Source organism: Ambystoma mexicanum, chromosome 1q, assembly GCF_040938575.1.
Source record: "Ambystoma mexicanum isolate Mex_15411 chromosome 1q, UKY_AmexF1_1, whole genome shotgun sequence".
NCBI lineage: Eukaryota > Metazoa > Chordata > Amphibia > Caudata > Ambystomatidae > Ambystoma > Ambystoma mexicanum.
In genome coordinates this window covers 597,763,224-597,787,963 of record NC_090922.1, presented here as the reverse complement: position 1 = coordinate 597,787,963, position 24,740 = coordinate 597,763,224, and the positions used below count along the sequence as shown (strand labels likewise).

Genomic DNA, 24,740 nt, shown 5'->3' with positions numbered 1-24,740 from the left:
TTTGTAGTGCCACTTAAGGCACTGCTGCTAGACCAGAATAGCATAGCCATAGCTGCATTCTATGGTGCATCAATGGGCGGCCGTACCTGTGGCCGGTGTCCACAGATGTGATGTCAGGTATACGTACCGTACGCTTGGATGGAGTTCGACTGCAATGTTCTTTTTCTTGGTCCAATGCGATTGGTTGGTCTAGCTATTCGTGGTCTGTCTCCTTGGAACGAAAGTCTGAGTAGTAGGAGAAGGGCCTGGAAGGAGGGGGCGTGTCTAAAGGGGGTAAACCTTCTGAGAAACTGACCACTGAGCATAGATTTTCGGTTGGTAGACGTCATATGGTGTTGAGCTATGACTGTGTATGGTTTCTGTTGGGTGTTGTGCGTGCGGTTTATGGTGCGGTAGAGGTAGATCGATGCATATTGCTACTACTGTCTATAGAAGTGTAATGGGTTTAATTTGTATGTAATATAACCAAATTAACAAGGGGGGTCCTGGGAGTCCCTCTGCCAGACATTAGTCCTGGTTACGAGAGGCTTACCCAGAGTCTTTAGCTCACTATCTTTCACAGAGAAGAAATATCCCAAACATATAATATAACCACCATACGTTTTATGGAGCCAGTAATTTTTATTGGTTCAGACGGTGAGCAGGAGGGGTAATTGGTGTTTTAAGAGCTTTGACTTGGGGGGGTGTAGGGTACGGCTTAGCCCACTGCATGACCCCAGTGAAGCCAAAACGATTGGTCCTGAAAACTCTCTCTTTCTAGTGACTTTCCCTTCCTCTGACTGTGACAAAAGTGAAAAACTAGATTGAGGACTCACCAAAAGTACATTTTAGGCACCTGGGGGTTGAGACGGGTAGGAATGTTGAATCAGATATGACAATGAAATCTATGGACCCTTTTAGAACAATACTAGCCAGCGGTCATCAGTGCTGGCTTTGATAGATTGCCATCTGTGTAAGCAGCAGGTTTCCCCCAGGCACCAGACGGGGCAGGCCACTGGGATTAGAGAGGAACCGGGAGAAAGTGAGTCAAGAAACACCCCTTATGGCGTCCCCGTCCTTGTACGATAGAGAGAAGATTTCCCACAGTGGTACACAAACTACACCGGGCAATATTTTACTTGGACCCACACAAACTACACCGGGCAATATTTTACTTGGACCCACACAAACTACACCAGGCAATATTTAACTTGGATCCACACAAACTACACCGGGAAATATTTAACTTGGACCCACACAAACTACACCAGACAATATTTAACTTGGACCCACACAAACTACACCGGGAAATATTTCACTTGGACCCAAGCTCCCCGAGTCCCTCACAAATCAGGAAACGCCACTATTTCCAAGATTGGGATGGTTGGGACTTCTGGATCCAGATCCTCTCTGCCAACTCACGCTCCACCCATGCCGCCAAGCCCAGCTGCTGTGCTTTCAACCCCAGCTGCTGTGCTTTCAACCCCAGCTGCTGTGCTTTCAACCCCAGCTGCTATGCTTTCAACCCCAGCTGTCATGCTTTCAACCCCAACTGTCATGTCAAAAAATGGCAGTCAGAAAGGCCACGCTTCTCACCAAACTATCTAGCTCTGGCGAACGTGGAGAACAAGAGTCCAGTCCCTGTCATATTCCTCAGATGGTCATCAACCTGACTAGCACTTTTTGAGGACTTTTTGTAAAAAGAGTGATCCAGATGGCTCATGAGTCCCAAGGCCTCTACACGATTCATCATATGAGGCCCTTCTGAACGTGAGAACCATCTTCAACTGCCCTTATAACCAGAACCAGGGGGTAATGTTATAATTTTGATAGGTTTAAGGATCGTGTTCACCAGTTGGTTGACTTTTCTTGAAGGGTAGAAATATCCCCTGCAAATCTTTCTGCACCACTTAATGCCCTGTAGTTTCCCAGAGAGTGCTGTAGAAAGAAATCCAGCTTCATTGGGCTTGCCACGACCGGTGGTTATGAATTGATGTTCTTGGCCAATTCAAAATGGTGTATGAACGATTCCTGAATGGAAAAAAGCAAAGGCTTAAGGCCTCCAGTGGATACTTCTAGCACAGGACATGGTAAAATCGGCCGATGTATGGTCAGAAACTCCTGCCTGCTTTAAGGACTCTGATATTACCCCAAAACAATTGGATGTGTATTCCTTTAAGATAGAACCACCATCCTAGGCCATCATTGACCTCAAGTCTCAGGGAAGTGACCCCTTACCCACACCTAAGCAGGCACAACTGCTCAACGCAATTTATTCGCGGAGAACGAGGAAGGCTCCGGGCCCAGACTTGGAAAGATCAGCTCTGTTTGTCCCAGACTCTGAGTGGTGGGCTGATCTATTGATCTCAGAAGCCACGTCAATCTCCACTCTAGGAAAGATTCGAGCTTCATGGACAGTATGTACTGAAGTCTGCATTTTTAAAAAGGGCAACCATCTGGTCCCAGTGTGTTTTCACCCGATAACAAATACTAATACCTGAACATGAATGTATGTCAAATGGGTCCTGCGGAGAGTGTAACCACGAGCTGAGAGGCTGGCTTTTGGCGGGGTTCTCGAGGGTTGACCACCGCTTTGCTTTGAAAACTGTGATGCGGGGGGCTCCATGTGTCACACCTTCTCGCAGGCGTTTGGCATGGTCTGCAGGTGAAATTTGTGGAATAACCTAGACCACGTGGGCCCTCCCACGCCTCCCTAGGATCTTAATGTAGTGAATCACACTGAGTGCTGTGGACAACTTTGTCGGGGTTGCAAGATTGAGAATACTCTGTCATTTCCTACCTTGTACGGCATGGTTGCCCACTGGCCTGAATTTTATTTCATATAGCCCGGTTAGATTTTGAGCCCTCCGTCCCCCCACTAATAGTGGGGAGGGGAGGATTCTGATTCTCCTGTACGCTGATGATACAGCGCATGTTGATCTTACTCCGGGGGCTAGAGCGGAAATTAGAGGTGACTGGCATCTACTTCAGGTTTAAGCATCTGTTCACGAATCCGAAAAAATGGGTACTTCTGGTAGAGGTAGTTCTAAATGTAATTGGCATTTAATCCAAGGAGCTGGCTTTTCATATCCACAGAATTGACTGATGTGGGGTATCATTTCACGTGAATAATGTCAAGTATGGTCCTTCTTCCTCTCGCGGACCGTCCATAAGGTTGGGGGCTGTTCCAGTGTCCTCACCTTGACAGAACGTGGCTTTGGAGTGAGCTGCATAGATGGCGAGGGAACCTGCAGGAGGAAGAGAATTTAATTTCTTCTGTTGGCAGGTGATCTCCACAAGGTGGAAAGACCTTGCCTTTCTATGTTCGGTTTGTGACCCGGCGGGAAGGCTTGTGCTTTGTGCACTAGTAGCAACTCCTACTAAACTGGTGGCAGCGTAGCCTGCAAGACACCATGACACGTGTCTAGTCTGCGGGGCAGGATTGTCACAGTGCCAGAGGCTAGCCAGGGCACTGTGCCCAAAGATTATATGTAGATCCTGTGATGACTAAACCGAAGAAACTAATCAGTAGTTTGTTTATTTTTTATATTTGTATAGCACGCAAACAGCCCATGGGGATCGAGGCGCTGTTACTTGTGAGGAACTTAGTTACATGCGCGACGGTTAACAGGTTATACATTTATACTTTCTGGACAACAGGTTGGTTTGTAAACATTTTTACATTTGGATAAGCCAGCTAAATATCATGAGGCCTAGGTAGCAGTAGAACAGGATGTGGAGGAAGAGGTGATTAGGTGAAGAGCAACGTTTCCACTGATTTGCGGAATGCCACATGCAAATGTTCTGCTCGAAGGGGTTGTGGTAGGGAAAGCTGGCACCTCCTGCTCTCGCTCTCTTGATTTTGGGCACTGTAACCAGGTTTGTGTAGGGTGTTCTAATCGGTCTTCCAGAGGCAGTGAGCTGCTTCCTTTCTGAGAGGTAGGCTGGGGCCGTTTGGTGGATATATTTTGTGTGTGTGCAAGGGCTTTGAATAGTATTCGCTCTTTGATAAGCCAGTGCGCCTGTTTACGGGCTGCCCTGATTTGTTCCCTTTTAGGGAATGCCCATAGCTGCACAAAGTGCGCTGTTTTAGATGACTTGCATTTTTTCCATGTTCTTGGCTGAAGTACCCAGGAAGAGGGCATTACAGAAACCCAGCCTTGATCCTGTTATGGCTCTTGCTAGGTTAATGCAGTTATCCTTTTGAGAGAAAAGGCCTGGCTGCATTCAGGAGCTTGGCGTGTTAAGCCGCTTTAGAGGCGATGGCATTGACTTGCCTAGTCATAGATGGGTTGGGGTATAGGCAAACTTGCAGTGTTTTCACTGATTCAGAGACTGGGATTCTAATAGAGTCAATGGTGAAGTGGCTGAATTGCGAGTCAAGATTTGTGAGTGTTAGGGTAGGTCCTACCAGGAGGAGCTCGGTCTTGTCTGAGTTTAGGCACAGTCTGTTAAACTGCCATCCATGTCTGGATAGTGGTGCAGATGTTGTCAAGGGTTTTAGAGTCTGTGTCGTAGTTGCCTGCAAGTGTGAGGAGCATATGTGTGTCGTCCGCGTAGTTGGTGTAGGAGATGCCTAAAGAGTCCAGAATGTGGAAGAGGGGGCGTGTAAAGATATTGTAGAGGGTGGGCGAGATGCATGACCCTTGTAGCACGCCACAAAGTATGATAGTGGGTGAGGCGGAGGCTGAGTCAGAGAAGACTTGCATGGACCTACCTTGTAAGAAAGAGGTGAGATTGTTGGATTGTTTTTAGCTTATGGACCTATATGCCAGGTCTGAACATTTGGGTTGATTGTTCACTCGCTTTGCTAAAGTTTCATGTTGACAATGGATTGTCCTTGAAATAATTTTAGGGCTTTTACCTAATACTTATTGTACTTACTCCTATGTATGATGTGGTATTGTTTATTGATTTGATGTTAATGGATTAATCCAAAAATATAATCTTCCAACTGAACTACTCCTCCCCTGTGGAATTGTAAAACATTTAAAGAGATGTAATAAGCCAAGGATATATGTTGTATTGGATTATATAAAGACGTTAATTACTTTAATTGTTTCAGGAGGGACCAATAAAGCCTCATTGACTGAGTGAGGAGTCATTATCGTGTGATAATTGCCCAACCCCATGTTATACGTTGGGGAAGGTTTATTGTCCCAATTTATAATGCCCCTCCTGCTGCCCCACGGTCTACAAGGCTATTAGTACATAGAGTTCCTCGAGTAAACGAGAAAGGGTTTATATTGTATGGAAAAAATAAGCACATACATGTAATTATAATGTGAATACTATTAACATAGAACTGCTAGCAATTAACATGAAACCTGTTGTGTTTCATGGCTGTTTGTTAGTTTGGGGGATTGGACTGTGCATGCACCTTCCTGCCTTCCTTTTTCAGAACAGAAGGCATTTGTTTCTGCACTGCTTGTCGGGCTGCTGCCCAAGTCAGACCGTTTGGAAGGAAGCCTGCATCTTGATTGGCCGAGAGGTGGACTATAATGGAATCCATGTGCTAATTTGTATTTTAAGAGTGGGGTGGGTGCAATAAAGCCCTCGTGACCCTGCTCCGTGCATTTTGTTTGGGTTCAGATGTGAATAAGGGCAGTGATTACTGGGACATCCTGGTAAATTTGTACCCATGAAAACAAGGAAGCAGTCAGTGTGACTTACCTCATGGACACTAACCGGTGAAAGGCTGAGCGGGCACTAGCAGGGCTGGAATTGATTGATGAGCTGCATGTTACACACAAATCTACACAGCGCAGTTTGCGCATTAACACACTCAGCTATCTTACATGTTGTTTTATACTGGGCAGTGTTATGCTGAACCACGGCATGTTTTGTGGGATGAGCATTGCAACAGCATAATAGTGAGTGACCCTCAGTGCACGGTTATGCACAATTTAAGAACACCACTTGTTTTCTTGCCCATCAAGCGAAGGAAAGCTACTCGTATTTAAAAAGAACCGTGGCTCGGTCTGGATTGTTTTGCATTCTCCTTCTATGTGGATTCCCATACGGGCTCTACTGGCAGAGGGTCTATCCAGTCTTGGAAAGATGGGGTGCCTGGGTGACCCAAGAAGACTTGGCACAGAACTGCCTTGACTGTTCCATTAGTGGGCACCTAGACATGTTGGTAAACGTCCAGGCACGCGCAATAGAGTGGTCGGCTTTATCGATGTCCAAGGTCACACAGTGCTGAAGATCCAATAGGTCTTGGGAGGTCCCACGAATTTCCAGAATCTGTGGCCGAGTGCAGCTTCTGTGAGAGGTAGACTTGGGTAGGTGTGGGCAAATACCCTGTGGTTGGGGCAGCCCACCGCACCTGCACAGTGCCCCCGGGGCCCGCATACACCATCCTCCACAGCATGCAAGCTCTCTGCTGTGGTCGCCAGGGCATGGGGAGAGAAGGAGAGAGGACAGGCGCACGTGCTACTGTCTAGCCTGCTGTGCTGTGACGTGTGTTTGCTGCCCCAAGATCAGATGGCGAGTGCTGCCGACGCGGGCTTGTATAGTAGACGGACAGGCATAGCAGCTGAGAAGGAGGGGAGAATCCAAGAGTCTGCTGTTAAGGATGGGCACAGGACTTTGGAGGTCTAAGGGTTCTCCAGTCAAGCTTTGGTGCACTGGGACACGCAAATGTGTCGAACTTTTTAAACATGCCTTTTAGAAAAGTGTTTCATAAAATGGGATGTAACTGCACCCAGGCTTTTCGTTTCGCAAGATGCCGCCAGTGGAAGCTTAGCTCAAGGCACCGCCAAGGCACTTGTGGCTGATGGTTGGGCAGGTTAGCAAGGTGGTGCTGGTAAGGGCAGGTTAGTAAGGGGGTGCTGGTAAGGGTGCAACACCATTGGGCTAATTGGGCTCCAGGCCCCACCCCTCCAAATTCTGGGCCATTCTTGAAGGAGCTGCTGTCGTGAGTGGATGGCATGCAGACGATGAACGGAGTCACGGTCTGCACAATACATTTCCTTTCCTCTCATTGCCTTTCTTAAGCAGGCAGTTTTATTTTTTGGCAATTGGCGCTGCAATGGAGCATTTCTGAGCGAAAGACCCCGCACAGCTCCAATTGACTAGCAAATCTGTATCTGCTTCCAAGGCAATTAAACTGTTTAAACTAAAACTCCCCTTTAAAGATTAGTTCATACCCGTGATGCCCACTGCCAGGACATGGGGAAAAAAGAGGTTGCTTTTACGTGCACATCAAATGTGTTTAACATCATGCTGATGCTGAACAACGAGCTGGAGGTGTGTGACAGTCTGTATGCCAGGGGACCTTCCTACACTTTCTTTTGGAATGGGCGCCATGTTTAATATGGAGTAACATAAAGAATGTGTACGCATGCTTTTTACGCTGCACTATATTTTCATTCATTTTTATGGTGGACAGGGGGCACGGAACGTAAATTACTTTTTTTCGCCAACGCCATCCTTCCTGCAAAGGCACACGCCTCCATGCCAGCTTGGCATTTTCACACTAGAGCCTTTGGATCCTTTTAGAATCTTAATGCTTTTTGCAACTGACATCATGCAGAGTGCAAAGGAAACCATTGCAAACGCCGCAGGGCATGCCTATAGGCCAGGGGCCATGTATGATAGGATTGGTTATTTATAAGGCATTGAATACCCAGAGGTTTCTAAGCGGGGACCCGGGGTTCAAACCCTTGTTGCTCCTGGTCTTTTGCTTCCAAAGCGAGCACGTTGCCCCTGAGCTATCCTACCCGAGACTCAAGGATCGTTTACTCAATTTGCACTAAACGTTAGATACTTTCATTTACGTTTGTTTTGCACTTGATAGTGCAATTGACTCAAATTGATTGCATGGGGGGGCTGCCTGCATGTAAGGGCAAACCTAATGGATTCCCTCTCTGCATTTTACATTTTCACATAAAAGGACCCCTTGTGTTTCTCAAAGTGCTGCAAGCACAGCGCTGTACAGCGGGAGAATGTCAAGGTTCTCCTTATTTTTCATTGTATGACTTTTCCCATCAGGATGTGGAAAATAAAAGGTACAGTGATATTATGTTGGTATAACGAGCTTCTAAAGGTATTTACATATTGTCATGTTGCTTTACTATGGGACTTGTGCCTTTTTAAAGTAAACACTATACGATAGTATTACTGAAGTGCTTTAATAAAACTGTAGTCTTTGCTAAAACGTAAATTACTGTTCCAAGTAGAGCTCAGAAAGAATGTGATCAAACGCCTAATTTGCAGAGGATGTTCAAATCCCGGGTTCACTGTAATCTGTTAATGTTAAAGGTATTTATATAGCGCACCGTCACCAAAGGAATTGGTCGCCAGGTGCTCAGTGAGTAATCTCACTGTAATGTAACTGTAGAATAAGGAGTACTTAGAAGTGATTTAGTTCACGTTTCCTTATCACTTAATACTTAATTTGATAAACAGAAATAGTTTTGCCAGCCAGCCATTGCACCAGAGTCCATTTCCTTCCTTCTTGTTGTTAGTCACTGACTTTTCCTGGCCGTTCAGATTGCTGCCCCAAATGAGAATGTGTGAAACCTTCTGCCATGCTGGGTTATGCTATGTTGAGTTTTGCATAGCACGTTTTTTCAGGGTTTCTTGGATCTTCAGGCTCTGTAAACCGGGGCCTAGGAGGCTAACATGGGACAGGTCAAGGATGCTTTGCTGCAATGTCTATGTGTTTAGATCTGAAAAGATAAGGCCGTCTGCAGTGTGTACATTTTAGCTGGCGGTGTTTAAGGAGAGTTGTGTTGTGTATCTGTGGTGGGTTAGTGTGGTGTCTAGAGAAGTGTATTGTGAATATTTGTCTATGTTGGTGTACGTTCCACTGTGTAGCCTATGTTGTTTTGCTTCTGGAATTGTTGTTAGGCTAGAAGATGCCCTGTCAGGTGAAACTATGCCCCGATACAAATTCAGGGACCACAGTATCAAATCCGTTACCTGGGACCTCCCTTCTGACTGCCAACTGACACCTCAAAGACTTGGAGTCATGGTGCAATGCAGCTGGATATGCACTATGAACTACCAACTAAGCAATCCAGCCGTGCACCGCATCACAACCACAGCAATGCTCACAGTCCCCATCCAAATGTGAATTTTGCATTTAAACCAATCATGTACTTGGGCAATGTGACTGGTAATTGCACAATTGGTTGCTAATTTGACACTAGTTCCCCAAAAAACATTTGCTTGGGACAACAGAAGTGACCTGTGGTCCATGTGATGGGAAAGGAGACACCCTAGAGGGGTGCGAAAGAAGGGATGGAGATCCCATTGGCCTTTCTGATGAGAAAGAAGAGTCCTTACAGGGTGACAGAAAGAAGGGAAGGGCGGTGCCGGGGTCTGTGTGATGGGAAAGGAGAGACCTGGGTCTGTGTGATGGGGAAAGGAGTGAGCCTAGAGGGAGACAGAAAGAAGGGAAGGGAAGTGCCGGGTCTGTGTGATGGGGAAAGGAGTGAGCCTAGTGGAAGACAGAAAGAAGGGAAGGGGAGTGCCGGGTCTGTGTGAAGGGAAAGGAGAGAACTGGGTCTGTGTGATGGAGAAAGGAGTGAGCCTAGAGGGAGACAGAAAGAAGGGAAGGGGAGTGCTGGGTCTGTGTGATGGGGAAAGGAGTGGTGAGGCTAGAGGGAGACAGAAAGAAGGGAAGGGGAGTACTGGGGTCTGTGGGAAGGGAAAGGGGAGACCTGGGTCTGTGTGATGGGGAAAGGAGTGAGCCTAGAGGGATACAGAAAGAAGGGAAGGGGAGTGCCGGGTCTGTGTGAAGGGAAAGGAGAGACCTGGGTCTGTGTGATGGGGAAAGGAATGAGCCTAGAGGGAGATAGAAAGAAGGGAAGGCGAGTGCCGGGTCTGTGTGAAGGGAAAGGAGAGACCTGGGTCTGTGTGATGGGGAAAGGAATGAGCCTACAGGGAGACAGAAAGAAGGGAAGGGGAGTGCCGGGTCTGTGTGAAGGGAAAGGAGAGAACTGGGTCTGTGTGATGGAGAAAGGAGTGAGCCTAGAGGGAGACAGAAAGAAGGGAAGGGGAGTGCTGGGTCTGTGTGATGGGGAAAGGAGTGAGGCTAGAGGGAGACAGAAAGAAGGGAAGGGGAGTACTGGGGTCTGTGGGAAGGGAAAGGGGAGACCTGGGTCTGTGTGATGGGGAAAGGAGTGAGCCTAGAGGGTGACAGAAAGAAGGGAAGGGGAGTGCCGGGTCTGTGTGAAGGGAAAGGAGAGACCTGGGTCTGTGTGATGGGGAAAGGAATGAGCCTAGAGGGAGACAGAAAGAAGGGAAGGGGAGTGCCAGGTCTGTGTAGGGAAAGGAGAGACCTGGTTCTGTGTGATGGGGGAAAGGAGTGAGCCTAGAGGGAGACAGAAAGAAGGGAAGATGAGACCTGGGGGTTGTGTGATGGGAGAGGCGAGAGACTAGAGGGAGACAGAAAGAAGGGAAGATGAGACCTGTGGGTTGTGTGATGGGAGAGGGGAGAGACTAGAGGGAGACAGAAAGAAGGGAAGATGAGACCTGGAGGTTGTGTGATGGGAGAGGTGAGAGACTAGAGGGAGATGGAAAGAAGGGAAGATGAGACGTGGAGGTTGTATGATGGGAGAGGCGAGAGACTAGAGGGAGACAGAAAGAAGGGAAGATGAGACCTGGGGTTTGTGTGATGGGAGAGGTGAGAGACTAGAGGGAGACAGAAAGAAGGGAAGATGAGACCTGGGGGCTGTGTGATGGGAGAGGAGGGAGACAGAAAGAAGGGAAGATGAGACCTGGAGGTTGTGTGATGGGAGAGGCGAGAGACTAGAGGGAGACAGAAAGAAGGGAAGATGAGACCTGGAGGTTGTGTGATGGGAGAGGCGAGAGACTAGAGGGAGACAGAAAGAAGGGGAGATGAGACCTGGGGGTTGTGTGGTGGGAGAGGTGAGAGACTAGAGGGAGACAGAAAGAAGGGAAGATGAGACCTGGGGGCTGTGTGATGGGAGAGGAGGGAGACAGAAAGAAGGGAAGATGAGACCTGGAGGTTGTGTGATGGGAGAGGCGAGAGACTAGAGGGAGACAGAAAGAAGGGAAGATGAGACCTGGGGGCTGTGTGATGGGAGAGGAGGGAGACAGAAAGAAGGGAAGATGAGACCTGGAGGTTGTGTGATGGGAGAGGTGAGAGACTAGAGGGAGACAGAAAGAAGGGAAGATGAGACCTGGGGGCTGTGTGATGGGAGAGGAGGGAGACAGAAAGAAGGGAAGATGAGACCTGGAGGTTGTGTGATGGGAGAGGCGAGAGACTAGAGGGAGCCAGAAAGAAGGGAAGATGAGACCTAGAGGTTGTGTGTTGGGAGAGTCGAGAGACTAGAGGAAGACGGAAAGAAGGGAAGGAGTGATCCCTGGGAAAGCCGAGAGCTAGACGTATACAAAAGAGGAGGAGAGACCTAGGGTGTGTTCGATGGGAAAGGGGCCAGCCTACAGCAGTGGTCTTCAAACTGGGGATAACCAGGAGGGTGCAAGGCTCTTCAAAAAGGGGTACAGTGACAGCTTTTACTAGAAAATATAATCAGATGTGGGCATGGCTTCTGGGGGCGCCTGGCAACAATAGTTTTACTCGAGGGGGGGCTCGGCATAAAAACGTTTGAATACCCCTGGCCTAGAGGGGACATAAGAAAGCAAGGAGAGACCCACGGGGGGGACATAAGAAAGCAAGGAGAGACCCACGGGGAGGCGGATTGAAGAGAAGGAGAGACTCCGAAGTCTATATGATGGAAAGGAAGAGTGCATGAGGGTGAAAAGAAGAGATGCTGTGTTTGTGATGTGGGTCTCAGAGGGGTGGGAGGTCCCGAAGTAAGGCTCAAGGCGTGCCTCTAATACCCTGAGCGCTCCCAAGGGGCAATGCTAAATGGCTGCCCCCCTCGCATAGCCCCCACGCAGAGAGCAACAGAATTAGGCAAATAACAGAAAGGCCACGCAACGACGTCATAAAGCAGGAGTGAGTCCACCCTTCCCATGAGCAGGCGGGGGCGGGCCTACCCAGAACGAGCACAGAGAGGACATTGACAAACACGCATGGAAATTATGACATGGCAACCACACCTGCAGACGTTCACTAGTACTGGCAGGAGGGACTTTCTATGGCTCCGTCCCAATGAGTTGAATGGCCGGGGCGCGGGAATAAGATGCGCCGGTGTGTCGCGCGGCTGCCGTCACACTCTGGCGCCCAGAGTGATACATGGAGTTCTATTGGCTTGGAAAACATCCGCACTTAAGTGTCGAGCTCAGTTGGAAGAGGGAACGTGTATAAATTATCAACACGTTTATACTACGCCAGGTTTTATGCTGAAGCAGTTTCTTCCCAACAAAATCTCGAAATGCACACGCCACACTACCGGACCTCAACATCTGCGCTCCCCGCTAGCGATTGGCGACTGGACTGGCGTCCCGGCGAGGAAGAAATGCCGCTCTCTGGGGGCATGTGGAGAATGAGGGGCCGAGCGAGGTCACGCATGCCCAGTAGCTTGCGTTGCGCACTGAAACACGGCATCGTCTTCATGGGGAAAACCTTCTCTTCAACGCTGTGCAATATATTTAATACTGACAGTAGTCTCGAACATCAGGGCATTTATTCACATCAAATCATCGGCGTTTATTCACATCGAAACAACTGCTTTATATGTGTATTGACACACAGGAAAAAAAACAAATACAAGCTCATCACATACTAAAAACATTAATGTGAGTTATCAAAAGTGTCATAAATATAAAGTGCTCTCGTGCATAACGTGCCACACAGTACAGCAATCCACCTATGTAAAGTGCTGTTTTTAGCGGCTGCAGGAGGAGCACAAGCAAATCGATGGCGTGTTCTCCTCCAGGCACCATCTTGCGGTGCAATACCCGTAAATGCAACCGCAGGCCAACTAGTATCCAGGGATGACATCACTATAAGGCGAAGACTGCCACGAGCTGTATGGAGACATTGGGCCCGATTCATGGAAAAGTGTGCATTTCTCCCGCAATTCCCACGCGGCAAGAATGACACTGCGCGAGCCTGCGTGCAGAAGAAAAAATGGCTGCACGGAGTATTCATGGAATTGTCTGCACAAAGTAACCGAATGCACAAGTCGCGCCCATAACACCCCCACGCAAAGCAAAAACAGCCAGAACAGCTACCTTTGCATGCACCTCCAGGTGTGAATAGACGCACCCTTCAAACAGTGCGTGGGGTCCTCTGCAAGTGGGCCTGCATCTCTGGGACCCTGCGCGGGGTCCCCCGTAACTGCAACTGGCAACCGAGGACATGCGTACAGTTTCACAGAAGCATGCAAATACCAGGTCAAAGTGCGTGCAAACCCCCGTAAAAAGTCCCTGCTCCCCTCTATGCTGCGTATGCGCACCGCTAAGTACGATTGGAACCCCGTCTGCAGGCACGCATGCCCTAAATCCGACATGCAAACTCACTCCAGAGTTGCGATTACAATGCGCAAGTCCATAGCCTGGTGGCAGAGATTTCGAGGGCACTGCATGGGCATTTCGCAGGCGAGAAGTTGCACGATCACATCCATCAATACGCTTTGTCGCACGCATTTGTGGGCATGCTATGGACTGCCTGAGGTCCGTCCCTTGTAACGCCCACTTTCTGGCTTGTTCCTCTCCATTTCGCGTGTTCTGCCCCTATTCCAGCCCCTACGCAGGCCACGCCCACCCCCTGCGTAGAGTCTCATGCAAGGCACTCGGCCGCTCACAGAGCCGTGCCGAGTCTCTGTGAACTCCACGCAAGTCCCGGAGAAATCCCACGCAGTCGGTTCCATGAATCGAGCAGTGTTTTGCATGCAGTTTGGCACGCAAGTTCCTGATTTTACGTGCAAATAATTCCATGAATAGGGCCTTTGTCCCCAGGTAGTATCTGCTGTGGGTGTGCAGGCTGGCTGCATTCAGCTGAACTACCAGGCCCAGCCGCCAGAACCTGCCTTTCAGCAGACTGGATGTAGACACTAGAGCTTCTGACACCACTTCCCCCTGGGAACTTTTTATGTCACACATACATTACTTGCACTATTCTTAGTGCAGGAGCAGTTACCATATTTCAGCTGGTATTAGTTGTAGTGAAGTGATGAAAGAAGGCTGGGTTTTTGCACTGTTGGATGGAAGACCTTGTTGGTAAACTACTGTAATCTCCAAACAAATGGAGCTACTGGTGGATGATTTTATGCCTGTACACCAAATAAGGTACGTTTTGGCGTTCCATCTGCTTGTGTGCTTTTAAAAAAATATATATATATATTTGATTCATTTTAATTCTTGATAATGCGCCAAATTGCCCGCAGGCCTCACAGCGCACACAAAACAATACAAGACAGGGACAATCAGTAGAAACAGAGGAAATCAGAGACAAGAAGAAGGCAACAAACTAGTCAGAGGACTAGGGTGTGTTAAAGAGATGAGTCTTGAGGTTCTTTTTAAAGGTAACCAGTGAGGTGGAGCTCTTAAGGTGAAGGGTGAGTGAGTTCCATAGAGTTGGCGCAGTGACATTGAAGTTGTTTTTTCCAAATTTGACAGAATTTTAGCTAACGTTCCTTCTGGGTAGTCGATTAAGGAGGAATACAATAGTTGCCTTACTGCACCAGTTTAGGATGTTGTTTTAAATTGTTATTGTCAGGCCTGGACTGACCCACCGGGATACCAGGAGTTTCCCCGGTAGCCTTAGGTCATAGGGCCTCTTTTCTTGGCGGAAGGATACATAGATAATGAAAACACACTTGTTTGCTTGAAATGCTTCAGTTCATTTTGATAATCGTGATTACAATTGCAAATTTCAATTCGTTTTCTTGTGCTTTTTACTTTTCATTTTGCAGCTTAAGTGACTGAGTAGCCACTGCCAGTCAGGCATGGTGGTGGTACGTAGCCTTACCGGGCACGTGGGGCAGGGGAACATCACACCAGGGCCAGCCATCCTGGGTGTAGTTTGTTTGCATGATTCTTTCTGCCCATGGATTTGGAGGCACCGGGCATAAATAGGTAAAGGGACATGCCCCAGTGTGCTTGCATAGAATGCACAGGTGCGGCCTCGCCTTGCAACGCTCCAGCAACGAGGTGCATCATCGTTTCAGCACAGCACATTGAACTGCACGACCTGCTGCGAGTCTGGGGCTTTAGGCTGTCTGGGTGCACTGGCTGAGGGCCGCAGTTCTGAATAGGTAAGGATTGGGCGATTGTCGCTCTTTCTTCTGGTGCTTTGCAAAGGACAGGAATCTTGCTTAGCAACACTTTTTGTTTGGTACAAGACGATACGCGTTTTCTGTATTTGTGACATGGGCAAGATTCTAGGGCCGGACCGCAGGTCAGAGCCGAGACATCTGGTGACCACCACACATTCGGGTAGGTAAAGGGGAGGGGCACCTTACACCTATAAGTGACACCTGAGTGTCTGTTACTGCGTCAGCTTTGTCCTGTTAAGGGACCCATGCAGATTAGCATCAGATACCCAAAGAGGCTCATAAGGTAACCATTCCTTTCCCCCAATAGTTGTTGGTTGTGTTTTGCCGTAGTTGGATTTCTTTTTTGTGTGACGGCTCCCTTGCTATGGACAATGATGTCTTTCTAGTGCAATATGTTCTTTCCACTAACATTTCATGTCATTGTGAGGCGCTAGCCTACGTCAGGTGGTGAGGATGCAAGAATTCCCCTCCACCTCCATACACAGCGGCAAGATAGGCTGACATCCCTTGCTTTCTGCACTCCTGACTGGGGACATGAGATCCTCTGACCTGTCACCACGTTACAATGACCACTATAGATTTTTCGCAAATTATTGGAAAAAAGCCAACCTTGTACCTAAACTGTCTCGAAATAAACGAAAACACTGAATCCTTGTTTTGTGTAATTGATTAGGGTTGATACGGTGGGGGTGGTGGGATTGGAGGCATGCAGGAGCTGTTTTTTTTTAGCTTTGTTGATACCTCTCTCTGGAAACTTGATAGCGTTGGTGGCCACCTACTTCACAATGCCTGCTGACATGTGCCCACTGTGCGCCCTTGCATCGAGCCCTATAGTGTAATATGCCTGACTGACCAGATGCTTTCTTCCCGTGCTGCACCCCTGTCATGCCATTACCTATTATGTGCATTAGTTTTAAATGCACATCCCTCTTTTTTTATTTACTGGTAATGTCTGTAAACTGCCCCACGTTTCCCTTTCTGACTCTTTAGACACAACGCAGCCTCAGCCCTGCCCCCTGGCGTGAAGTGGGTTCTACATGGTGTTTATTATATGTGAGGAACTGGGGCCGTGGGTCCACTGGTTGGTTCCATCCGCGCATTTCTTTGTACAACGTGCATTCTTGCACAGATCGTCGCTCGTGCATACTACTTGCTTGGGGGAAGGTGAGGAGGGGAAGGGCAGGGTAGTGCTTTGAGTCGTTGGGGGGTGAGAGGAAGGTTAGTGCGATCGAGGGAGAAGAAGGGAGGCACAGCAATTAGGGGTGGTGGCGGGGAGGGTGTCGGGGCCTTTCAATCTTTTCAAATGAAAGGGGCCTCAGGCCCCCCCCCCACCCACCCCAAAGAACTGCCCCCATGTTACCAGGCCGCAGTCTAGTAACACGGCAAAGTAGTTATTAATCTATTTTCGTTATGGGCCTTAAAATGTGTGCTTTGTAGTGCTCGCAAAACAAGCTGCATTTTCTCTTCCCTCCTTGCGACATACAGAAGTGTTATCACCGCATTGCCTTCTAACACTGGTTCCTTCACATTAGCCCCTTACTAGCAAAGAATGGTTTAGAGCTCTTCAGTGGGCCTTTAGTGTTTAAGCTCCATGCTGGCTCGCAGTCTTGTGTCAATCGGCAGCTATTTACTTTATCAGTGTTGCCATTTTAATGAATGCACCACATGGGTGCCTCAGCCTGTTTTGGCTCTCACCAGGGGGCCCCCAACCCCATGGTTGTGTGTGTGCACAGCATAGCGTGTCAGACGGAAGGAGAGAACAGTTATGCTCGACTGGAGATGTGCCAGGGCTTGCAGGGGCCCATTTCAACATGATGTTTGGGGGCACCATGGCCTACAGCTGGAAAAAACACTCAGAGCCACTGGAGGGGTGCTTTGATTATAATGGACAACTAAAGGTATGTAGTGAGGGGTTTAAAAGCTGCAGATTGTCACAGGTCAGGAAGCCAGTGGGGTGCTGAAACACCAAATGGCCTCTGAAAAGTTATTAATTGCTCTTTGTCAGCAATGTGCTAATGTACTCGAAACTAGAGTAACAAGCCACCATTTGAGCTTTTGTGCAGGCATCGAAAAGGCACTTGCCAGGCACAGCCCTAGTGGTATTAACTACTCATTGTTGGTAGCAGGTGCAAGTACCTGGGCATATAAAGCAGTGCCTGGCAAAAGCTTAAAACATTTTAAGAAGCCAAACATGTTGCCTTTGTCAATGCTTGTTTTAAACAGGACTTCAGCAAAGGACACAGAGAGTGCTTATAAATCAAATGGCTGAAGGAAGCCCTGATAAGACATTTGTATTAGTCTAATAACGTGTTTACAACTCCAATTAAGTCATGAACTCTCAATAAGACTGCGTTGAAGAAACACTACCCAGCACTTTGAATGCAAAGCCTGATGGTAAAGCTTGATTAAAGTGAGCTCAAATAGTTCCCATGAGGAGGTGTTTTGAGCAGGTAGAGGCAGGAATGGGTGGGAATAAGCATATAGATTAGCATGGACAGGCAATGTTTGGGCACACAACCAAAATACACATACAGACAATGTGTCCGTCCTCTTCTGACTTTCATCCAGATCTGTACTCCAAAGCAATAGGTTCTGCTTATAGAATAGCCCCAACTAAAAAGGTGAAAGGTCTTGTTGTGGTCCTTGATTGTGAGTGTGTAGGGCCACAGAACAGTGGTGAAACTGAAGAAGCAGCAGCAGCAAAGTTGTCAATGCACATCTGAGAGGATGAAGAACGTGTGGGATTCGGATAGACATGAGGGGGAGCACTCATGCATCATATGGGCATGGGTGTAAGTGTAGGTTAGAGTGTGGCACAATTGGAGCGAAAGTGAGCTAGCAAGACTGAATGAGAGTGACAGAATGACTAAGAGCGCAGTGCTAGAAGTGAGCGGTAAGGGGGGTGTGTTGCATGGTAAGGAGTCTGGGTGAGAGTGACAGTTCAAGGACATAAGAGAGCAGGTCTGCGAGCATAAGAGCATTGTGAGATATGGGGCAACTGCAAAGTGGGGGTAGGCATGAGTGAGCAGGGGGTTATTGCCATAGAATAGCGGCAAAGGCGAGAGAGCACTGGTGAGGGCAGGGGTGGACTTGCCTGTAGGGAGCTGTGGAGATTTCCCAGTAGGCCTCTGCATCCTCTGCCTCTTTTTGTGGTTACCTATTTTATTTCAAAATTTTCCCAAAGGAAAAGGGTTTGGGCTTGCTGAAAATGTGTAATATGGGGCCACTTTGAACATTATTTCCAGGGCCTCTTTTGGTTCCCGGTCCACCCCTGGTTATTGTTGTAGTTTTAGGGAGGGAGAGTTTCTCTTCTGTCCTGCCACCCCTTTTAGATTGGCGGCACATCAGCAAAACCTAAGGATAGGCAGGTACAGTCTAGTTCTTTGGTGAGGGATGCGTAGTTGGGTAGTGATCACCTCAAGTTTTGTGTTTTGGATTACCAGGACTTGCCAGTTGAAAGCACAAGCACAATTCCTGTATTTCCGCATTGCTGCATAAACCTCGGCAAACGTTTCCTGGGGAATTCTGAATCGCCCGAATTTCCTCTGATTCACGTGGTACGAGTTCTTGGCTGGCCTTGTAGGCAGAACCAGAGACAGAAGCTTGCCACAGTAGTGGAGGGAAACCGTTAAAGTGGATTTAGTTGAGTGAGGGGGAGGTAGAGAATATAAATGGCATAGATTGGACATTTATTTTTCATAATCCCACAGTTGTATATGAGGCTGGAGATTAGCGTTAAGGGTCCGTATATGTGTATCATCTTTGTGTGACTTCTACTACTACTAGGGAGTAGGAAATCCCAGTCGCCACCTTGTATGGCATACCCTATGTTAGTATTTCTAGTCATTTTTTAGGGAGGGGAAAATGCCACATGCTACCATTCGCTCCCTGTAGTTTTGTTTTCCATCTTTTTGTGACTATATGGGCGAGAATAGAGAATGGATGCCAAATATTGCATTTATTGGAAGTGTGCAAAACACGTGCCACACTCTTGCAGCTAGTACTGAGGAGGAGTGAAACCCAGCGGCCATCTTGGATGACATTGCAACACATTACACTTCTCATTAGCGATTCAGTAACTGCCCCAGATGCGCATTCCTAAAGATCACTCGTCGGTGGATGTAAATTAGACTTTTGTGCGAAGGAGGAACGTAAAGAATACAGATTAAAATAAATTCACAAAGGGTTTTTCAAAGGGGGGTAGGAATTTAAGCGACAAAACTCACATTATTTAAGGCCTCCCATATTTTGGAAGTCACACATAATTACTGTTGCGCCTTGTGCACATAATCATCACCGGGCCCGCCCCGCCCCGGATCCCCTTTGGGATTTCTGCATAGAGGGTCTGTCTGGATAGATGGCACACCACCGAAAACCCGGGGATAGCTATCCTGCTAATGGCGTGAGTTCCGCTGTGTTTTTCCACTCCTCCAATCTGTAAACTTTGAGTACACGCGTGTCCAGAGCTTTTCCCTCATCTTGTTTGTGTTAATGGAGGTGAAAGGGACTCGGTCATTGGAGGGCCACTAGTGTCTGAGGTGAAGGATGCAGCATCCCTGCCACCCGCACAGGTGCCAACCTTCCAGTTTCCGACCTTCCAATCTCTACGGCGCCAGGGGATTGGCACACGATCATATCATTATGGAATGAGCTCAAAGTTGTCACCTCCATTTGAACATGAAATATGGCAGATAGAGGCAGAGGTACTGCCTGGGCCTGTACACCAGACCTCTGTCCTGTAGCGAGATCAATAATCTGTTCCTCCTTCCTCCCCATGGAGCTCAATGGCTGGCTGGACGATGCTTCCAGCTTCTCGTGCCCTCCATGCGTTGGTTTCCTCCACATGGGTTATGAGGGTTTGCCCTCCTGGCTGGCCACCGCATAGGGGGGGTTATAGATGCTTCCCTTTTCACAACGATGGGCACGATCCACTGGGTGACATCGTGATAGGGCCTAGATGTTGCACTCTGTAACCCGTGGGGATCCTTACGAGCATGGGTTCCTCCTGTCCTAGAAGATATGGCTTTTGTCATCATCCCGGAGCAGCTGTTAATGAGGGCTTTTTCATATATTGATTGTGTGTGCTAGAGCATGCTGCTACAGCAGATACCAGTGCAGGCGAGGGCAGCTCCTCAATGGATGAGAAGGCAGGGCCTGATGCCCCTTGCACTCTTCCCCCCCTAACCCCTGACCCGGGCTTCTCTTGTCCTTCCTAGCCCATCACCACATTTCCTAGACTCCAGTTCAGGAAACTTCAAGATCCCTGTACCAGTAACAAATAATGGCAACTTCCCCTGGGGAGGGAGTTCACCCGAGAGATGCTCGCATAGGAGTCCACCTAACTCTGCGGCTCCAACATGGGTTCTTCGTGGCAGAGAGTCAGCGTTGGATTTCTGGGCGGCTTCCAGTTGGTCTGGAGAGGATTCCCAGGATCCCAACCCTTTACCTCAGGTTTTAGTAGTGAACAGCCCTCCTTTGAAAATAGCCAAGGCCTAAGTAAACAACTAGAAGGCACCTAGATTACATAGACTGGGCAGGGACAGCACCCCTGATTCATGTGGAAAGAATTACATTCCTACCCTGGAATCTCCCCCTTTGGCGTTTTAGTTATTCCACAGTCAGCCACCCTGCTTGGGTTCTGCCTAGTGTCCTGGACATGACGCTCCACTCAAGCCTGTGCCAGCTCCTGGACTCTCACAAGGCTCCTCATGCAATCTCATCTGCTGCCACAGAGCACGTGCCACTTTTCCCCTGAATAGGAGGTTTCCCCGCCTGGTGGACATGGCGGTGATTGCTTGAGGTTTGCATGCCTTACATGTCTCTCTCTCCCTCCGCTCCTTTCTCCGAGTCTGGATGGGAAAGTAAGGGACAGACTCACTAGAACCTTCAGGGAAACCTCTGACAAGGCCTCTGCGGCAACTGGCTTACTCCCTGCTTTCTAATATCTGTGGATTAATGGAGACTTGGCAATACCCCAACCGCCTGATATAGGGGTACTCTTGCATGGGAAGTTCTCCTGAAAACTCTGACATTCTAGGTGCAGAGTTTGGCGCATCCTAGCGAGGTCCAGACGTCGCCTTACCTCGGAGTGCAGGTATACCAGTTCCACCCTACCCTTTTTGGTGGGCGAGGTGCAATTGGGTTTGATGCATTCCTTTCCATCATGTTCGGAGCCTTTTAACTTCAGGCTTCTTTTGAGTTTAGCTATACCTCCCTCCCCTATCGGGCCATCTGTGGTACCTTTTGTCCTAGTTGGCATTAAATAGCTCACAAGGACCATGGTTTTCACCGGTAGTCTATAGTCTGGGCGAGTCGTCTCTTCCCCTGCCAGCGCTCCGCTTGTCGGAAGCGTAATGGTCACAGAGTTCCTGGACACCGACCCAGACTCCTTAATAGGTAGCACCGTGCCCTGTGAGTCCGCCAGCAGCAGAGTGGTTTACTTGACAAGCAGTGGTCGTGAAAGGACTGTTTCTATTTCTCACTTTATCCTCCAGGGGTTAATGGATGATCACGCATCTGAGGGATGGCGGGGATCAATGGAATGATCCTCCTTCAGAGTGGGTACTTTGGCCTTCCCAACTCCTCCATGCTCTCTATCAGCCCCAATCTGGGAGCGGATCATCCATTTTTATTAGAATGGGGTTCGCCCATTGGCACTTTCTAGAGAACAGCCTATGGCACTCGGTCATCCAGGGACTTCATTTCACCAAAATGGCAGGGGTAGCGGAAGTGACATCAGACGACCCTTGACCCCTGGTGACATCACAGGAAGTGATGTCATTTGACCCCATCCTGAAGTGATATCGCGGGATGCGATGGAACGCAACATTTTCACCCGTTGACAAAACAGGAAGTGCTATCACATAGCATTGTACACTACAAAAAATATGGTTACAATATCAGTATAATGTGATGTACATTTCATACAAGAATGGATCGCCATGTGTATCGTTAAGATCAGTGTGTATAGGCCTATATTACCAAATTACTGTGAATGCAAGCAGACGTCCATGACCAAATGATAATGATGTGTTATTATGTAGCACTTACGCTTAAGCGCTTTATATAGAAAAAATCTACACCCAATATCACCCAACCTGTGTTGGTACTCATTTATCGACCTCAGAAGGATGAAAGGCTGAGTTGAAGCGTTTAAGAACAGACTAAATCATTGACTCACCCCCTGAAGTGTGCCTGAAATAAACCTTTAATGAGTCTAGCAATTATTGGCCCTCATTAGGACTCCGGTGCTAAACCGTGGTTCTATTAGCACCATGGTCCATGCCGGAGTCTGCCACCCCATTCCAAGGTTGGCGGGGCGATAATTCCCCCTTTTTCCATGGCCCTTCCCCATTCCCATTTTTGCACCATAGGGCTCAATGGGAATGGAGAAGGCGGCAATTACGGTACTGCAAATTGCAGTACCGTGATTGCCATCAAGGTCCCTTTGCGGGTCCCTAATTTAATGGCTGGTCCAGACCAGCCGTTAAGGTCGGGAGCCGCAAAGGGACCTCGTAGTAAGGCATTAAGGGGTTAACAGCGCCGCAGCCTTTTTCGGCGCCGTTAACCCCTTAACGCTGGGGTCGTAATGACCCCCAATTGTATAGAATTCCAGAAAGACACATTATTTGGTATCAGTGCTGAAAGTGTTAGACTTGTGTCACTCCTTTTCTTCTTTATGTAAGGGGCTTTAACAAGAAAGCCAGCCACTAAAGAGCGACATGGTGCTGGCCACAGCCCATGAGCTTGTATCACATAAAAAACCTTTTTTTTTCTAGAGGTCGCAAGGGTGACCCCAGAGGGCGCAAGGGAGACCTCAGAGGTCGCAGTTGCGACCTCTGGCGTCCCCTAAATGGCGTCCCTGTGGTCATCTCTGGTCTCTCAGTACTTGTTGGTGTGTCTTAGGGAGATGTATGTGCCGCCATTTAACCAAAAGGTGAGGCAGTCAACCCGACCTAAAAGGTAAACCAAGCCTCTCATCAGCAGGTAGTTGAGGCAGAGCAGTCGGGCTGAACTCAAGGGAGGGGAAGAAGGCTGACACTCGCATACTATAAGTCACATAGTAAACCAAAGAAATTGCGTCAGACTGGTGTACAGAAAAATATACCCATTTGAAAAGTCACATACATAAAATACCTGAAGTAAACATAACACACAATTAAAATACACAGTGTATAAACACGGTACATCTACTTATAACAAAAGGCCAGATGTATGTTGGTCTGATGCCGTTATGCGCGGTAGAGGCTGCCGTGCCCAGATGCACAGACTGCTCCACTAGAGGGAGCTGTTTCCTAAGGATATACAGTGGTCCAATTTGCATAGCTTTGACTGTTGTCACCGCTACAGGGAACTGTAGGCTTAGGATATATAGTGGTCCTAAGGATATATAGTGGTCCTACTGTGTCAATGAAAACCTGCACTTTGGCCTGTGTACAAGCGCCTGTACACTACCTGTAAATAAAGGAACAGCTCACTGCTATTCTAAAATGTAAATCCACTATTTGGTGATCGGCCTATTGCATAAGGGGTGGAAGGAAAGGGATTGTATGTGGAGAAACTGAACACAAAGTGACCTAGGTGGATGATGTGGTGGTTGTAAGGTCTGACCAAAAAGACTGCTGCCTCCCCATAAAAGGGATTTTCAGTGTGGTATCAAGGTCATCTAGCCACAAGTGGATCTGGTCTAAAATCGAGATTCTGTCCCTAACGCAGGACTGTGGCAAAGGAGTATTTGAAAGGGGGAGCTGTACGTAGTCCGCTCAGCTCGTTGGGTATTTTGGTATACATTTGGCAAAGGACCTGACAAACCTGTCAATTAAAACTGGAATTAAAGGTCAATAAAGCAGAGGAGGTCCTGGAATGGAACGTTACAAAATGGAGTAAGCTGCCACTGAATATCTGGTCCAAATATATGCCAAAGCCCTCTATATAGCCCAGTTATGCCGCGTGGCAATTAGCAAGCGATGCTTGAGAAGGTTGGACAAGCTATTTCAGTGGGTTTTTTTGGGAAAGGACAAAAGATACCACGCTACATCCTCACACGCGGCATCAAGCAGGGTGGGTTTGAGGATCCCGAGCTGGATAAATACCACAAAGGATTCCTACTTAAAAAAAGCCTTGCATTCATGAGTTCCAGCTGACATGGAGGCCATCATGGAGACTTTACCTTTTTGCCTCCATATCCTGCACCGTCTGCAGTACCATTTCTACCTCCTCCCTTCTCTTAAGGCCACACAGAAAACCCTTGCCCCTTGGCTGCAGGACAATAAACCTGTCATGTGGTTGCATGGTGGAGCTTCGCTGTGGTACAGCTCTGCATTGGAGATGGACAAAAAGCCAATCTATTGGAAGAGCTGGATCTCTAAAACGTATGCAGCAGCGGATCCTTTGACAGAGGGATAACTGCAGTAGTTGAGCTGTTGCAACAATGATAGTACTTATGCAGGAAGTGGAAGACTAAGTATATTAATCTGTATGACCACACCACCCCAGCCCTCATCGAGCTTCAATGGCTCCCACTGCACGAACGAATCACCTAAAAGTCTTGCTAGATAATCTATAAGCCAGGCACCCTCTAGTCACCCTGCTACCTTGCAG

The 24,740-nt window shown here is 48.2% G+C and overlaps 1 protein-coding gene across 4 annotated transcripts in view; it reads left to right on the top strand.

Moving 5' to 3' along the window:
- Positions 1–24,740, top strand: part of KIAA0040 (KIAA0040 ortholog) — a 179,969-nt gene that overhangs the window by 1,968 nt on the left and 153,261 nt on the right. Inside the window, exon 1 of one of the 4 annotated variants that reach the window (XM_069641140.1) lies at positions 3,895–3,918. The exons of the other annotated variants lie outside the window; for them this stretch is intronic. The gene's annotated coding sequence lies outside the window, so the exon portion shown is untranslated. Of the gene's footprint in view, positions 1–3,894; positions 3,919–24,740 lie in introns of those variants that run through there. 4 annotated transcript variants of the gene reach the window in all.